Source organism: Spermophilus citellus (genome assembly GCF_964194105.1).
Source record: "Spermophilus citellus genome assembly, chromosome: 9".
Taxonomy (NCBI): domain Eukaryota; kingdom Metazoa; phylum Chordata; class Mammalia; order Rodentia; family Sciuridae; genus Spermophilus; species Spermophilus citellus.
The window spans coordinates 15211667-15231119 of record NC_138191.1 but is presented as its reverse complement, the minus strand read 5'-3'; the positions used below and the strand labels follow the sequence as shown (position 1 = coordinate 15231119).

The 19453-nt window shown below is 38.9% G+C and overlaps 1 protein-coding gene and 1 pseudogene across 2 annotated transcripts in view; both read right to left on the bottom strand.

Annotated features, from left to right (window-relative positions):
- The window catches only part of LOC308655900 (transcription factor JunD-like), a 315440-nt pseudogene that overhangs the window by 177858 nt on the left and 118129 nt on the right, over window positions 1–19453 (bottom strand). The gene's annotated exons all lie outside the window — the stretch shown is intronic.
- Window positions 1–19453, bottom strand: part of LOC308656749 (putative E3 ubiquitin-protein ligase IRF2BPL) — a gene marked incomplete at its 5' end in the record, with an annotated part of 134050 nt that overhangs the window by 113227 nt on the left and 1370 nt on the right.

The following is a 19453-nucleotide window of genomic DNA, read 5'->3' as shown; positions in this document are numbered from 1 at the left end:
TAAGTTGATTATCTAAGTATTTGTTATAGTAACAGAGAGCAGACTAACACATTCCCATGGGTAGCCTTTTTAATCCAAGATACAAACAACTGGGGTCTCTATTGCTGTGACTCTTGACATACTCCATTTTTCTTGTTCTCTAAATACATTAGAAGAGCTGTGCAGTTGAAATATTATGCAGGCCAAGGGAAATGTGAGGTTTGGCCTTTAGTAACTGGTAAAATAAAATGCTAGGTCTCACGCCACAGCGTTCACCCTGAAGAGGAAGTCAAAAACTGGGTGGCACATTAAAGTGTCAAAATACCCTTATTTAAAATTTTTTTCACCCAATAAGCAGTCCTGGCTTATCGACCTTTCAAAGATAACTATTACAACAGTTGGATGTGGAGTCTCAAACTTCCTTGACTTTGAATGAGAAAGACCTTTATTTTCCAACTATTTCTCTAATTATGCCATGTGAAACCCCTCTTTCCTATAGGTAATAACTCCCCTAATAGTCTCACTCAATTTCTGCTAACCATTGTAATCTTGTTCATTTCATTCTCATTTCTGATCCAAAACCCTTCTCCTCCTATAGACCTGTGGCATTGGCAGCTTTGAGTTGGAGCAGGGATAGGGAGGTCTGCTCTATATGGTCGCCTCTCCATTCCCACTGTTCTCATTCCTCTCATTCCCAGAGGAGGGAACAGGAGGGAAAAGATGGTCTCTGCAATTGACTAAGTGAAGCTGGCAGCAGCACTGGTCTTAGCTGTGAGGCTGAGCTAACTGTCTTGGACTGGTGGTAGCTTTGGTATGCTCTGCCCATAGCAACCCCTGCAGTGTCCATCATGATGAAGATCTTGTGACAGCTCCCAGCTGATACCGTCATGATGCACTCAGATAGACAGGTTGCTTTCAACTGACCAAAAGTTATGATAGTGGACAAGAATGGCCCTCCAGTCCCCAGAATTTCAACCACCTGAAACTGTCAGAAAGTGTGGAATCAATTTCCAAAGTTTGTGAGTATCAAGAACTTTCAGTAACCCCAACTTGTGCTCACCTTCTACCTAGCAGTCTCCCACCAAAATGTCTCTTTACAATTTTTTTTCTTCTGCCTGAGGGCCAGATGGCCATCCACTGACTGTTCACATGCCATAATGAGGATTGAGATGTTTAAACTGCCTTCTGAGGAGTACCTTTCTGATCTCAGCCCTCCCAGTGCCGCTCTCGAAACTGAAGACGTGGATTCATCTTGTGTCCATGGTTTTCGACTTTTGAGAATTGGCTGTAGTTCCAAGTAACAGGAAAGGAACCCATTAAATAACTTAGCAAAAGGAAAATGGGTCTCAGAATCAGACTCGTAGGCATTCAGTGTTTTTATTCAGTGTCTACGATTTTCCAAACTCGAACTAACGTCTAACAGTAAGGAAGTAAAAGAAACCCACAAAGTCCCTCTTCTTGTTAAGTTTATCATCCCCAGAAAGAGAAAGACAATAAATAATTAGAAGAACACATGAATTATTGCTAATGGATACAACTGCTATGAAGAGAACAGGTTTGAATGTTCGAAAAGGGGAATTATGTCATTTAAGGAAGGCTACTTATGAGGAGGTGACAGATACAGGATTTAAAGTAGCTTCAACTGGAAGCCAGCCTCTCTCCCTTGTTAAATGAATGATCTATTAGTATTTCTTAGGTTCGATGTCTTCATCTGTGAAACAGGAAGGAAAATTTGTATCGCATGGGTTGATTCAAAGGTACAATTAAATAAGAATATTAAATGCACCTTTTTCTTCACCCTTTCCTAGAACAAAGCAGTGGTTTTGAAAACAGCATCTGTGATAATTAAATAGAGGACTAGCCTTGAAAGTGGAAAGTGGATTAGAAAAAAAAGAAAAACAGATTTGACTTATTAACTTTATGACTCTGAACAAGTCACTTAGCTGCTCTGAGCCATTTTTCCCTCAGCCATAAAGGAGAGAAGATAATATCTTTCAGGAAATATGAGAGTATAAATTACTTTGTATAGTAAAAAATAAAAGATTATTTTGTAAAGCCACGGTGTACTTGATGTGAAAAACTAATGTACATGCACTCAGAAGCAGAGGTGGATTTATTATGAAACTAACGAAGCCTAGAATTTAAGGTTTCTCACTTCAACAGGTTACTATGAGTACCGGAAGCCACAGAATTTCACGTGTGGGAGGGGAGAGAGAACCCACTGTCAGGAAGCATTTCTTTCTAAAATTTCTGGGGTATTATGTAAAGAGACCTCAGTGAGGGGAAAAAAAGAGGAACCAAATTTCAAAGATTCCATTCACCTTTAAAACTACAAGAAAAAAATGTCTGATTGAATATTAGCACTAAGTGATGGGAAAAAATATCATCCCAGGATATGTGACCACATGCTAGCCTTGCCATGGATTTGTTCCCCGAGTTTTCCAAAAGACTTATTCAGTATACATAGGTATGGGTTAATAACTTTCCCTTATCTAAGATGGAAATGTAAATCCTTCCTAGGGAGGAAAAATTTTCAACCCAAGTCCCCCCAAATTTCAAAAAAGTACCAAGACACTATGAAATCCCTGTCAAAAATATAAACACACACACACACACACACACACCCCACAACACACAATGAGTTCTAGGCAGTACAACCTCTGAAAAATTAAAACTGAATAAAACCATCATAAATAGAACATAAAATCATGTTTTATATCTTTAAAGGTATAAAAGACAGGGTTAAAACTAAGACTGAGGAACAAAAAATATATATAAATAAACAACTTTTTTATTTTTCATTTTATCTTGCAGTACTGGGGATTGAACCCAGGGTCTTCCACGTGTCAGGCAAGTACTCTACCACTGAGCTACATTCCCAGCTCTTGCTTTATTTATTTATTTATTTTTAATTTTGATATAAGATCTTACTAAATTGCCCACACTCGCCTCAAACTTGTGATCCTCCTGCTTTAGCCTCCAAAAAACAGAAAGAAAGAAAAATACCTATTTTAAAAAGAATAAAAAAATAAAATGTTAATAAGGAAAACTATAATTAAAATCAACATATGTCTGTTAGTGCTTTAGAAAGAAACGAGAGAACTGGACAAGGTAGTATTTAAAGACAGATCAGAAAGCCATTAAAACTCAAATTAAAAAGAAGCTGCATTCACATAATCGAAGACTCAATATTCTGAATTTCTCGATTCTTCCCTAGATGTATGGATTAACAGAATCTCCACCAAAAGTCCCTTTGGGGGACTTGGGTTGTAGTTCAGTGGTGGAGCCTAGCATGTGTGAGGCACTGGGTTCAATTCTCAGCACCACATATAAATAAATTAATAAATAAAATAAAGGTCCATCAACAATTTAAAAAACATTTAAATTTTAAAAAGTCCCTTTGGCTTTTTGGGTGAACTCAATAAGTGAATTTTAAAAGTTATATAGACGAGCAAAGAACAAGAGTAGCCAAGACTGCTAATGGCAAACGCTGGAAGGAAATTTACACAGAATCAAGAACAGAACAGGGAGGAAGAGCATGAGGAAAAGATTAACATTAAACAGAGACGAGTGGGGGGAGAGAAAGGGAGAGAGAAGGGAAACTGTATGGAAATGGAAGGAGACCCTCATTGTTACACAAAATTACATATAAGAGTTTGTGAGGGGAAAGGGGAAAAAAAAACAAGGGAGAGAATTGAATAACAGCAGATGGGGTAGAGAGGGAAGGGGAGGGGGGATAGTAGAGGATAGGAAATGTAGCAGATACAACAGTCACTAATATGGCATTATGTAAAAATGTGGATGTGTAACCAATGTGATTCTGCAACTTGTATTTGGGGTAAAAATGGGAGTTCATAACCCACTTGAATCAAATGTATGAAAGATGATATGTCATGAGCTTTGTAATGTTTTGAACAACCAATAAAAAAAAAGATATCACAAACATTACCAATTAGAATAGAATAGAACTGAGCTAGAATCAACAAACTGACCAACGGAACAAAACAGAATCAGACACAGACCAAAACGTGTAAACTTGATTTATGACAGAACTAGCATTGCATAATAGTGAGAAAAGATGCAGTTTTCAAAAAATGTTCCCAGAATAATTTGTCAGCCTTAGGGAAGAAAAATGAGTCCCTACTTAAAGTATCTATAAAATTAATCCCAGCTAGATTAAAGATGAAAAGCGAGTTACAGAACTGTGAAATGTTAGAAACAATATAGAAAAGTATCTTTTTATCAAAAGAGAGGAAAGCATTCAATAAATACAAAAAAACCCATGAATTAAAAAACCAAAGAATTTATAAATTCAATTAAATTAATTTTGTTCATCAAAAATAATATGAAAGAATGTAAAAATACAAGCCACAAAATAGAAGCTATTTTCTATAGTTGATAAGGGATTAGAAGATACCTACGAGAGAAAAAAAAATTACCCCCTTAAAAGAAAGTGGCAAAAATTTGAACAGTAATTTTATAGAGGAAAAAACCTAAATAGGAAAAAAATAATAATAAGGTTAAAAACCTGGTCAAATTCACCAGATAAATGGAAATTCTCCTCCATACCTGTCTCCCCTTTATTTTCTACCCTCCCTCCCCAACATTCCTCTCTCACCCCATACACACACACACACACACACACACACACACACAAAAAAAAAAAAAAAACTGGCAAAAATTTAAATTGTGACAATGTAACCTCTTGGTTACTTTGGGAAACAACCTGAAATTATGTAGAAATATTGAAGAGACACGTGGCACAGGGAGGCCAATGGCACTCAAAGATTCAGATCCTAGAGGATGTCCAGCACTCACGCAGAGGGTGATAAGACATCTCATAAGCACTGCTGATTATGGAAAAATATGAAAACAGCTTAAGTGTTAAATGAAAGCAGAATGGATATATGCATTGAGACATATCACATGAGGTAACAATGGCCTCCAGCAATGAAGATGAATGAGTTTCAGTTCCACAGAACAAAATAGATGCAAAGCAAAGCACAGCAGTGACTAAAAAGAGTCAACTGCAGAATATACAGTCGAATTTGCTTAAACAACATTTAAAGATGCAAGTATAAGAATGGTGCTTCCTATTACTCTACCTGCTAACTATGTGACCAGACAGTTATGTCACCTTTACGTACCACTCATTTCCCCGATATGTAAAATGGAGATATTAGTTAGTTTCTCACAAAGATTGCTTTTGGATGAAATGAATTTTTTATGGCACTGACAAATGCTGCCACATACAAATCACTGTATAGAAGCTTTATGTGGCTATCATCACTAAAGATGTAATGGTGAAATAATAAAAAGCGAAGTAGCAATAAGTAAAAAATTTCAGGCTTATTAAGGGAGGTTAAGTGGTGGATGAAAGGAGAAATGTGGGCGCACTCCAGAGGTTATGGTAATAGTGTACTTTGTTATTAAATTGGGTGCTAAGTGCTCAGCTATTTGTTGTGCTATTTCCTTCATAATTTACAAATATAAGTATTTTATCCCATTCTGTTGCATGTCCTCTCCCATCAATGAAAACATCTTAAGCCTTATCAAATTAGAAACAGAGACATGTCAGTATGCACGGTTGAGCTGCTTCTGTCCATTCAAAGTCCCCTCTTTAGACAACATGCTAAATCTCTCAATAATAATTACTATTTTACTCAGATTCCTTTCTGTTCAAAGCATAGAGACCCCCTTCCTGGAAAGGCATTCTGAATCTGCAGCCATACTTTTGAACATCCTGGGTCCTGACAATCCTGATCCTCTGAAGACAGACTGCATTTTAGTCAGCAAGCAACAAGCGATTGGAACCTACATGTGACAAGAGAGATGAACTATTTAGCTCTATGATAGATAACTGATGTGATGTTGTCTTTCATGAAAAAGTTCTCCAAGTAATTCCAAAGAATAACAGACTTCACGGCTTCAAAGAAATCAAATGCAACCTTCCACACAACTTAGAAACTAGTTCTGCCAAGAGCCCTGACCACAAAATAGAGGCATCCGGGATCTGACCATTGGTTGCCATCTTCCCAGAATGAAATATGAAGGGACACAGAGTCAGAGCACAGGTGGGGAAAGGCCCCGACACCTTTTCATTAACTGTCACAGTCTCCACGTTTATGTTTTTTGTTGTTGTTGTTTTGTTTTTTGTTTGTTCGTTTGTTTGTTTGTTTTTTGGTACGAGGGATTGAGCCCAGGGATGCTTGGAACTGTTTAATATTTGTAGGGTTTGGGTGGGGTGAGATTTAACCACCTGCAATCTGGTCTAATTTTAGTCTATCATCTCTGTGACCAAAGAGAAATTATGAACAATTATCAGATGACTGATATCTAGATACAAGTTGTGTATAGAATTTCCCAAATCTAATAGGATAGTATCTCCACCCCATAAATGAAGCAAATCACTTATATTTCTTTTAGGGAACTCATGTTCACTCATCATGCCCACTATTTCCTTTTCTAAGTTTACATGGAACATCCATTTAAAGTATTTTTGGAAGAATTTTGTAGAGGCTGACATTAAACTTACTAAACTACAAATTCACCTTTTGAATGGAAATATTCTCCTGTCATTATCCTCCAGAAAGTCTCCCATTTCAATATTTCTCAGATATTGTGAGTCCATGATCATCAAATTTGCAATAGCACTTACTACTGTGACATAATTCATTTGAATGTGGAATCCTCTCTCTCTAAAGAAGGTAAGTTTTTAAAAATATATTCTTTCTGATCTTGGATTCTTTCCCTATATCAATATTTATCTCTCTCGTCCAGTTTTAAGATAATTCTCCTCAATGGAATTAACTAAAGCATTATTGAGAGAAAATTCATGTCTTTAATAAATCAAAATTTCTGATTATTTTACTTTAGAATTCTTTCCAGCACACAAGACTGTTAAAAAAACATCCAACATGTGTCTCATTTAAATATTTTATTTTAAATAATACAGAGTCTCTCAGGGCAATGTTCATGTTAAGAAATATGTGTACACCAAATTGTTGCTTTTTTAATTTTTCTTCTACTTCTTTCTACCTACATTTATGATAACGAGAGGACAAGAATCTACTGAAGGGAAAAAAATAGGAAAATGGGAGAGATAGAGAAGCAAAGGTACAGAGAGGTGCGTCCTGTGCCCAAGTTCCATGGTAGATTTTGGTTTATCAAGCTGGACACAAAAAATAGAAGCATCCAGGATCTTATGCCTTCCAGACAAGCTGATCCTACACAAAATCCCTTCTTGTTATCACTGATTTCAATCCACCCTACCATAGCAGTAAGACATTTTGTTGAAATTAAATGTTATCTAGAAAACGACTCCCTGCTCAGAAATAAAGTCAGCCCCTGTTTTCTCCAAGATTCAGCCCATCATCTTAAACCCAGACTTCCAGTTCCCCACCCACCATATCCTGGCAGTCATTTGTCTGAAGGGCTCCCTTGTGAATCCACAGATGTATCTTCCCATCAGCTGAGGAAATTGCTCATTTCCGAGCTTCACCAGTACTAATCCTTCCGCCGGAAATGGCTCTACCCTTACTCTCCACCTGTTCATCTTGCTCTCTTCCATTCCTCTTTCCTTATCCAGAAACAAAATAAAAGCAACTACCGTGAGAACTGCTAACACTGAGCTTTCTCTGTGATTTCCTGCAATTGCCCTTTGCTGTTCACTGCCCGGCTCTCTTCTGCATCCTGCCTTTTGATGCAAGCAGGCAGAGGAGAGCCCAGATCAGTGGCCAGGCTTTAAAGATTGTGATTGAAATGGTGTGAGTAGCACCCAGTGCTTGATATTTGGAAAACCTCCCTGGAGGGTTGAAAAGTGCTGCCAGCCTGAGACCCGCTATGGGATTGATGCCTCTCAGTCCAGCTGTGCAGTCACTGGCCAAGCTTGGGAAACGTTTTGTTAATTAGGAGTCATCTGCAGACCTACCAAATTAGAAGCTCTGAAGCCTGGGCTTTCGTGTTGTGAAACCGTTCCAGCCAGACCTAGATTGAGAAATGCTGTCTAAAGCAGCGCTGATGGTGGAACAGGGTGCAAGGTCAGGAGACTCGCTGCCCTGATGCCCTCCCATGCCGAATGTCCCATCCTGAAAGTCCAGGCGTGCTGTCCCTTTAAACATCATCCAAAATATCAGTTGGGTCACATGGTTCCCTGCAGAATCATTGTTGAAGTCCCAGCTTCATTTAGGGAGAGACACTGACATATGCCCAACAGAAGTGCGGGTACACACAACAGTGCCCTGCTTTGTGCAAAGGAAGAACACAGAGTGTGCAAAGCAACAAGGAAACACATGTTCCTCAGAAATATCCTGTGCTCCTGGACACTAATCTGATGATTGTGATGCAACCCAAACTTACTGTATTAGTGGCACTTTCAGTCGTCAGCTAGCATGGAAAAGGAAGGGAGTTCTGCCTAGAACAGGGAGGAGGAGGAAGGCTGAAATGCTCCAAGGAGCACTTAAATTCAGCCTGAGAATTTTAGCAGGGAAGAGGTTAGGTTCAAAGCTTGATATGCAGAGCAGACAGCACAGCAAGGGGCCAGGTTGAGATGGATGACGTCTTGTGCTAGTTACCAAAAGTCACCCATTGCTTCTAAAATATGCAAGCATATGAAGGAGAGAAATGGAGCAAAAATCTAGATGGCTGAGAGAGAGAGTATGAAGCCCAGAGCAATTACTAAGGAGGTCACAGAGGGCTCAGCAGAGCTTTAGTACAGGAGACCACATTTACACTCAGGTCTCGACAAAATTGTTCCCATCCACAACTTTAACAGAACCACAATAGACTGTTCGATGATACGTTCTCAGAGACTCATGGAATGGTCTTACAACTGTCACGTGGTAATTTTCTAACATCTTCAGACAATGTGAACATTTGTGAAAGTGTTCATCATCAGAATAAAAATTTCAAGAAAGGCCTTTAAAATGACTGTGAGATTCCCTAAGAAAAGCTTGCCGGCTCGTGATCAATCCCCACAGGTATCACCAACTGCTATCGGATTCCGTTGCTATAACAACCTGCCACTCACTTCCACTTTATACCAGTCACCCAAAGACAGCTGGATCCAGGATAGGTTTAACTCAACATAAAGCAAAAGACACTAGTGGAAGACTCAGCAGGGAAGTAATTAAAAATGAAATTAGCACTACTCTCTTAATGATCTTTAAAAACAAATAATCATGGAGATTCTTGAGCACATGCAGTGTGTGTTGAAAGACACACCAGGAAGAAACATTCCACCCCTGACCATAGCAAGTTCTCCCAGGTCTCAGGTGTCAGCTCCGACCCCCACCAATCCCTGCAAAACACCTCAGTTTCACTTCCCAAAGATCAAGGTGGGTGCCTCCTAGACCTCTTTGTATTGTATCTAATACACACTTTCCTTGATACCATTAGTGATCTATTTCTTTGCCTCTCCCTCTGAGAAAAACCAACCACCAGCTGACATCCTGGCCTAAGCCAAGTTTCCCACCAATCTTGTTTTGATTCCATTTCTGCCTGCCTCTGGCAGAACCCATGGAGACATGCTTTTTCTAACTTCACTCTTTCCTGCCACACTGGCTCCTTCCTTCTCTTATGAAACTGATCTGGTTCTAACAAGAAGGTCAGTTCGATTTTCTGACCTTTCCTATTGGATTATAGAATACCTGGAACTGTGTCTTATTCGGGACCACAAAGTGACCAGCACATAATAGATGACTGATAACATTTTTTAACGTGAATGAACTGCATGAAGAAATTTTGCCCTATACACAAGAAAATGCCAAAAAAAAAAAAAAAAAGATTGCTTTCTTGGATTTGGTGGTTTAGAGCCTGTGGGATGTGGGAGGCTCCACTATTTAATCACAGGCAGAAATGGCTCCGACATGCTCTTTTTGGCTGTCAAGAAGGAAAAGGAAAAGACGGTATACTTTTTTTTTCTTTCTGTGACTTAGAAAAACTAGAATTCTACGTAAAATGAGTCGTTGGCATTTTTGGCTACAGGGAACAGTTCTTAAGAAATGAAAAATGAAAAAAAAAAAAGTAGACTAGCACATTTGAAGTGAAAGCATTTCACAGAATGCTATGGAGCTTCTCTGAATGCCATCTATTGATTCACTTACCACCAAGACTGGGTACTGCTCAGTAAGAGCTCTACCATCTCTGTGTGTGTGTGTGTGTGTGTATTCATATAGAAGCACTTAACTTTTTATTTTTGTTTAATTAGATATTTGGAAGTGTTGAGTCAAATTGCCATAAAATTAATGAAAAGAAGAATGCTAGGGGGGTGAAGCAGGGAGAAGGAAAAGACACAACACTCACAAAGGATAACAAGGGGCTCACGCTTCACCTTCCTATGAAGGCTTCTCACATAATGCCTAGTGGCTGTTTCTGACCAAAAAAATACCTCAGCACATATTTTTCACATGGTGTCCACCTATACCACACCCATCAGTTCAACCTTGCAATAAGAATGCTAACAATCGACCTGGTGCAAGGGGCTATCCGGTCTCTCCCAGCAGGACAAGAGGTGTGCCCCTCAGAGGCTTCGTTCTCAGATTGTGCTTAAAAAGCATCGTCCCACCTAGACTGAGGAGCCATGACTCACTCAGGTGGGGCTGGCCACTCACGGTGTCACAAGAGAACTAAAACAAGCGTCCCCTGGACCAGATGGTGGCTTCTAACCTCTTGAGGCTGACACAGGGAGCAACAGAACACCTGCTTTCCCTCAGAAGGAAGACAAGGAGTTTTGTTCTGTTTGTTTTGTTTTTTCAAGTACACAGGAGGCAGTACTTATTTTTAGTGGACCACTGTCACAGATGAGGAGAACAAAAGCCAAGGAGGCTAGGGAGTTGGTCTTGAAGTTAAAAGAGAATGGAGTTGGGATTTGAACCCAAAGGGTGGAGAAGAGAAGCCCACCCTGCCGAGAGATGCCCGTGTGTCACAGGGAGGCTGAGAAAGGAGCCTCGACCGGGAAGGAAGAGACACTGGGACTCAGAACAGGAGGGGCAGTGCCAAAGGCCTCTCTGCACTCAGGGCCTCCTCTGTAGGACACAGACGCTGGCCAGCACAGCGCCACACCCAGGTCACCACCTCAGATCACGGGGCTCCCTGAGGGTGGCCATTTTCTGACGGATATGCACAGGAAGCCCATTAAAACCCCAGGATGTCCAGGAGGACTGCAAAAAACACCCAAAAGTTAGAGTTCCAGGGGTCTCGGAACTCCTTCCAGGAACACCAGAGGTCTTCAGGGCTGTGGTGGCAGCTCTCCATCCCTGAGGAACAAAGGAGTAGAGAACTCCCCACCAGAGGTGCAAGCAACTCCCAGAGACCGCAGAACTGGACTAGAGTAGGGGATATTAAAGGCCTCTGATATTTAAAAAAAAAAAAAAAAAAAACTCCGGCCTAGGTGTCCATCAAAGGATAAATGGAGGAAGAAATGTGGTCTACAAACATAAAGAAGAATGACGTTGTCATTTGAAGGAAAATGCGTCAAACTCAGAGGGTTAAAGGTTGCATGTTTCCTCTCATATGTGAAAGCTAGAGAGGAAAAAGGAAAAGAAAGTGGGTGGGGGAGGGAATCTCACAAAAATCAGTGGGAAATCAGTAAAGAGAGCAGGGGAGGGAGAAGGGGTGAGAACGGGGAAACACTGGGGAATGATACTAGCCCACTTACAATGTTCTATTGTGTGCAGACATGAGCACATAACAACAAATCCCACCACTGTGTGCAACTATAGTGCACCAATAAAAAGTGTGTGGGGGGGAATGTCCCTCCTGGAGGGACTTGTGGCAAATGTGATCACTACAAAAAAGGATCAGAATTTTGAACAAGATGAATTTCTGTGTAAAATACAGAAGTGTGGTCTTTCCCTCTGTCAGTATTCTTCTCAGCAGAAGGTTCTAGGTCTTGGCACATACTATTTTAATGTCTTAGAGTCTAGTTAGACTTTCCATATCCATTAACTATCTATCCTATACTCACTTTTAAAAGATGGCTCCGAAACTTAAACAGGGCATAAAACCTGAAGCCAAACCCTATGTGTCCTAATATGCACCCAGCTGCCATCCACCCAGAGTCTGTGAACATCCTATGCCTACAGGTGTATGCTGTCACAGCTCTACATAGAATTAAACCACAGCAGGCAACATAGCAACTGTGTGCTGCCCTCATCAAGGACCACATCCGGCATCAGTGATCCTTACAACAACCAGAAATTACCGTTCCATCCACATTTCCAAAAATACCTCCTAAAACTAGATGATCTTCATGTTAAGGGTAAAATGAAGGTATTTTACTTTTAAACTCTCTAGTCTATTGATCTTGTGTTCTTTTTCCCCTTGAACAGAAATCCCTCCTTTCCACCTAACAAGAATGCACTGGTGTTTAAGTGAAGCCCCTAAATAGAATTCAGAGAGGCTGTTTGGAAAAGTACCACTCTTCAGCACCATGGTCCCCAAATTTCATTCTATTAAGTCACCTGGGGAGCTTGTTAATCACAAAGATTCCCAGCTTGGGGGATGGGGATGGAATTCTGGTCCAGCATCTCTGCAAATTCACCTTTTCAAAACACTCCACAGGAAATTCTGATGTGGGCCGTCTGCACAACACATCTCAGAAACACGAGGGCCTGGTGGGGCAGGAAGCATCCAAAAGAACAGATGAACATTCCACAAATGCCAACCCCAAGCCAAATATTTTACATGGATAAACTCACACAACCCCCACCACAGCCTGGAGGTGGTAGATCTTATCCCCAGTGAACTCATCCAGAAACTAAGGTTTACAAAGTCTTGAAATAGGCTCAAGCTCATACATTTAATAAGACAAATAGAATGCAAATCAGATTTTCCCAAGTCACCTTCAAAGTCAAGTATTGTCCCCCACATTGCATGGGCTTATAGAAATAGCAAACATGGAAGACAGCTTAAAGGGTTCTGACCTAAAAGAGGTTAGTGGGTTTTAAACTGGAGAATTACATGTCATTCACCCTTAGAGGGTTAAGGGTAATGTAAATCTCCTGCACAAGTAGAGATAGGGTCAATTTGGGCTTCACAAGAAATGGGCAAGGCCTGGCCTGCCATTTTGTCTTCCAGGAAACGTGTCCACTGTTTCTTCTCATATCACCTAACTTCATATTCTGGCTGATTCAGGGGGCAAGAGTTCAAAGATCAAGAGATTTGAAGAAAAAAGACTCTCACAACTAGAATCAGAAAAGAGACTGAGAAGTTGAGACATCTGTTTGGGCTCGTTGCCTGGACAAGAAGAAATGCCCTAATTTCATGTGGACTCTTCTGTGCAGTATTCACAGACTATCTGTGATGATCCTCAGAAGAGGCCGTCACACGGAGGAATTTTGTCTCTGAGGAGGTGGTCAGAGAGGAATGTTAATCAGAGAAGACAATATTTTAATTTTATATACACCTTAACTTTCAATGGTTCACAGTACTGGTCTACTAGGGATGGGAAGAGAACCGGATAAAAAGTGTTCCTTCATTGTAATTTGCCTTCATTTTGTCATTCCTTATACTAAGACTTATTTTAAGGATTTGTAACATCTCTGTAATGCCCATAGTGAATTTCATTATTCAACCCTAACATCTTCAATTGTAAGCTCACTCAGGACCCAGGAAATTTCTGAAAAGAGTCACCAAACTGATCCTGAAGTGTTTGTTTGCTTTTGGTTTTGTTGCTGTTGTTGGATGCGCAGATCAACAAGGACTGGGGAAGCCTGTCTCTTCCCAGAAGACCATGATTGCTTACAGTGTGAGAATCTAAAAAGGCCCAGATGGCAAACCCAATCTAAAATCCTGGTCCTGCCCCACTTTATTCTTCCTGTTAATACGGTGCTTTCATTTCATAGAGGATTCTCACGTGGCCTAATAAAGAGAGTTATGCTAGAAGTTATGACACCTACCTGCAGGACCCTGAGCCCCCAGCACATTTTAAACAACTAATATTATCTTAGAACTGGAAGTGCAATCTAAAATTCATTAATCTTAAGGCTTTTCACACTTGAGAGAACCTTGAGTCCTTAATTAGCAAAGTGGAATTTGGGGCAAAATTATTAGATATCTAAAGTTTCTGTGATGAATATTTTTTAAATGCAGTTTTTTCTATTCTTGCAAATCTTGATCCTGTCTGTGTATATTTAACCCTACAGGCAATTAATTGCATTCACAATTGTTACAAACATTTTATATGTAAAAATTTGTCTTATAATTTTTCTATCTTCTATTTAATAAGATTCATATATCTTATCCTTCCCCCATACACTATTTTGTATCCCACATTTACTACACAATATTTAATTTTGCCCTGGGACTTATTATTATTATGGTTTAAATTTTTATTGTTTCAGAGGTATTTAAATGGAAAGGTGAGTATAAATTAATATCATGTTTGCTTTATTCATATTTTCCTAATCATTTCATTGTTGCTGCATTATCATGTTTCTATATTTTTGAATTATCATTTTAGTAGTTAATTCATGACAATTAAATATTACACAGTAAAATAAAGAACTTTCTTTACTACGATCATCTTCTAATTCTTCACCCCAGGGGCAGCTCTGTTACAAAGTTTTATGTGTCTTTTCAGAAATATGTAATGCATTTACAAGAATATATGTGTGTACAAACAGATTTTATAATAAAATAAGCATCCTTTTTCTTTTTCTTTTTGTGTAACAATGTATCTTGGCAATCTATCAACTCATAAAGACTCTCTTATGTCTTAATCCTGAATTGCTGCATTATATTCCATTGCTTGGACTTACTGGAAGTTAGTAATTTAATACCTACCAGTCACACAGATTCAGGGAGACTCCCATATCACATTCTCCGAAAGGTAGCCCCTGGGGTTGTGCAATACCCTGCACTATATTATTTCTTATCCCACTATAAACAATATTGCAATAAGGATCCTTGTAAATAAAAAAGAGCTTACATGCATGAATTAGTTAACTAATCTATCTGCAAAGTCAAATTCTAGATTTAACTGATCAATTAATTAATCCTTCTAAATGACATCATCTTCTTCTGCCTTCCCAAGCAGGAATCTGGGAATCAACTTTGACATCTTTATATTTCCTTTCTTCATTGAAGAAAGTCACTGAGTCCCATTGATTCTACCTTAAATCCATGCTGCCTGTCTATCACCACCACTACCCCCTAAACCAGGTCACCATGACCCCTTCCTTGGACCATTGTGAGAACTTCCTAATGGGTCCTCCTGCTTCCCACCTACATGCTTCCAGCTCACTTTCTACAGGTCACCACTGTGACTGCTTAAACATGTCCATCTGTGAACTTAATACCCTGCTTTAAGCCCTTTAATTTTCTGTTTGCCTCAGGTAAGGACAAACCCCTTGGCACAGCCCATAAGGCCTCCATATCTATGACACATGGCCCAGAACACTGACTTCTACCTAATTCCAGCCCTCCATCTAGCTAGCTATTCTTCTAATCTATGACCGGCTTGGATGTATGGCACAGTGAGTAGTTAAGAGCTCAGATCAGGGTCTTCTTCTACACCTTATTAGCTGTATATCCTCTGTTAATCTACTTTTATGTATCCCATTTCCTTATCTGTAACATGGGAGTAATTTAGAATCAAACCCACAAATTTGTTGCAGGTATTAAACCAGTTAGTGTACACAGGCAGTAGATGGCTCCCAGCAAGTGCTTGGAATGCACTTTCAGGAGGCCCCTCAAAATCCTTAGACAAGATGAGGCTTCTTGGCCAATGAATAGATCTAAAAAGTAGGTGAAGAAGACAGCGATTAACATACTAATGCAACATTATCCACTCATTTAGTCATTAATTTATTTGCTCAACCTACATTTATATATGCAAACTTACATATATAAATGGGAGACCTGGGCAGACTTACTCCCATTTCCAAGGCTGCTAACGTAAGAAATCACAGGAATCAAAAACTGACCCCCTTGACTACTGATTTGCCATTCAGTCAGCCAGTGTTTATGGAGCTAGTAGTTATGCCTCAGGTGCAGGTGGGTGGCTTCTGGATGCCAGGCACAGAACAGGAAACTTATATCACCCTAACAGAATAGCTCCTTGGAGTTGTTAAACAAGAACAGCCAATGACCTTTGAGAATATCCTGATCTGCAAGCTCCATCCTTCCTCCTCCTCTGTTACTTTTATTACTGTTTGTGAAGTTGAATTACTCTATTTGTGAAGTTGAATTACTCTACTTTTTTCTATTAATAATAGAGAAGACAATGATAAATAACCCCAGTATTGTTCTAGATTTTTCTGTGTATCACTTTGCTGTGCCCTTTTTGGCTTTATGCATTTGAAGCATCTACACATATTAGACTTGTATTTTCCTGACAGCCTACACTGCAGTACCCTTCTTCACCTCTGGTAATATTGCTTTCCCTCAAGATCTATTTCATCTGCTGGTTCTGGAGACCTGCAGCTCTGCAAGGGACTCTCAACCTGGTGTGTCTTCTGCCCTTCACCCTCAGTCTGGGTCTTTGCACTTAGACCATCACTCTTGTGGATGGCATTCAGTTAGGTCTCACTTTTGTTCACTTATATCTAAGCTGGTTATTGGGTAGGTCACGTTTAAGTCTAGGATTGGTATTTAGGTTCTCATTTACTCCGTTTATCCATCTGTTCCTTTGCTGCCTCCTTCTTCCTGGTTATTTTAGACAAAATGGATACTTTTTAGTACTCCAATTTATCTCCTTTATTTGGCTTTTTAGTTATATCATTGTACTATAGTTTTAGTAATTTCTCTAACAAACACACACATGTGTATTTACAGAATATCTAAATTCCCTAGTCATAGTAACAAAATTAAAAGAAACAGGTGACATCAACTTAACAGTCCATTTTATTTAACACCAAAATAGTGTCGTTTCAACATGTAACAACTCTGGAAACTATTGAGATGTTGTTCATTCTAACAGTACATTCTTACTGTGCATCATACTGTGACAGAAAGGCAGTCCTACCAGAATAAAACTGTGTTTCATAGAAAAATATTTATCCTTCTTTTCATTTCAATTTTAACAAAAATTCCACAGTCCCTCAGTTTCACTCGTCACATTTCAAGTGCTCAGTCGCCACTGGCTAAGATATTGATACAACTTGTAGGTTCATGTTTTCACAATCTAGCAAAAAACACCACCAATAACTTCATTCGCTTGATCATAAATTTTAATTCAATTCCAAAATCCCAAAGACAATTCTTCACAGAACTAGAAAAAGCAACCATGAAATTCATGTGGAAAAATAAGAGATGCAGAATAGCCAAAGCAATACTAAGCAAGAAGAGTGAAGTAAGACACATCATAATAGTATAGCTTAAACTGTACTACAGAGCCACGGTAACAAAAACAGCATTGCATTGGCACCAAAACAACAGAGACCAATGAACGGTACAGAATAGAAGACACAGAGACAAACTCACAAAATACCATTATATCATACTAGACAAAGGCACCAAAAACATACATTAAATTTAAAAAGTCTATTCAAGAAGTGGTGCAGGGAAAATTTCAAAGCCACATAAAACAAAAAGAAAGTAAAGCCCTCTCTCTCACTCTTCACAAAACTCAATTAAAAATGGATCAAAACTTAGGCAGTAGAACAGAAGACAACCTGTGCCTAATAGAAGAAAAAGTAGGCCCACATCTTGACTATGACAGCCTAAGACCTGACTTCCTTAAGGAGACTCCTATAATCCAAGAAGTAAATTCAAGAATTAATAAACAGGATAGATTCAAACTAAAAAGCATATTCTCAGCAAAGGAAACAATCAATAATGTGAAAAGAGAGCCTACAGAATGGGAGAAAATCTTCCCCACACGCACCTCAGAGCATTAATCCCTAGGATATATGCAGAACTCAAAACACTTAACACCAAAAAAAAAAAAAAAAAACCAAACAAATAACCAAATCAATAAATGGGCTAAGGAACTGAACAGACACTTCACAGAAGAAGCAACAAATACATTAAAAAAATGTTCAACGTTTAGCCATTAGAGGAAAGCAAATCAAAACTACTCAAAGATTTCATCTCACCCCAGTCACAAACATGATTATCCAGAATGCAATCATCAAATAACAATAAATGTTGGCGAGAATGTGGGGAAAAGGTGCATGCACACATTGCTTCTGAGACTGCAAATTGGTGCAACTATTATGGAAAGCACTATGGAGGTTCCTCAGAAAACGTGGAATGGAACCAATATCTGACACAGCTATCCCTTTCCTCATTTTATACACAAACGACTTAAAATCAACATATTACAATGACACAGCCACCTTATGTTTACAGCAGCTCAACTCATAACAGCTAAACTATGGAACTAACCTAGGTGCCTTTCAACAGATAAATGAATAAAGAAAATGTGGTGTGTATGAGTATAGATATACATGTGTGTGTGTATATATTATATATACACACACACACACAAACACACACACAAAAAACAATTTTACACACACACACATATATATGATGGAATACAACCCAGCCTTAAAGAAGAATGAAATTTTGACATTTGCTGGTAAATGGATGGAGCTTATCATGCTAAATGATAAGCCCATCCCAAAAAACAAAAGGTTGAAAGTTTTCCCTGATATGCTTATGCTAATCAGAGTATGAGAAGGTGGGGGAGTAGGAAAGTATACAGTTGCTTTAGATTGCATAGAGGAGTGAAGAGAGGGGAAGGAGTATATTGGGTAGAATGGATAGTAGAATAATGAATCAGACATTATCATCCAAAGTACATATACAAATACATGAGTAGTATGATGCTACATCCCGCACAACCAGAAACATGAGAAATCATACTATATTTACGTATAATATGTCAAAGTGCATTCCATTGTCATGTAGAATTAGAACAACTTTTTTAAAAAGTTGATTAAAGAAAACATGCCAATTTGCAGAAAAATATATGACTATAGTATCTGCCCATAAATGGATTCACCTGGAGACAATCATGCTAATGAAGCTAAAGCAGTTTACAAAAAACAAAGGACAAAGGTTTTCTCTGATATGTGGAAGCTATCTCACAACAGGAGGGGTGATAGGAACAGAAGTACAGTAGATTAGACGATGGGGAATGGCGGGAAAGAAAGGCCATAAGCAAAGGAAAGACAGTGGAAAGACTCTGACACAGCTTTACCATGTATATACGTGGAAACAACACAGTGAATCCCACCGCCAAGTACATCCTAAGAATGCAACTCTAAAAAGATAAAGTACAATTATACAAATATGGACTATATCAAAATGAGTTTTATGGGCCAGGGTTGTGGCTCAGTGGTAGAGCACTTGCCTAGTATGTTGAGGAACTGGGTTTAATTCTCAGTACCGCATATAAATAAAATAAACAGTCCATTAACAACTTAAAAAAAAATTTTAAAACGGATTTTATAACTAAAACAACAAATAAGTGAAAATTAATAAAATGAAACATTTCCTCGGTTCCTTTAAACATTTTAATAAC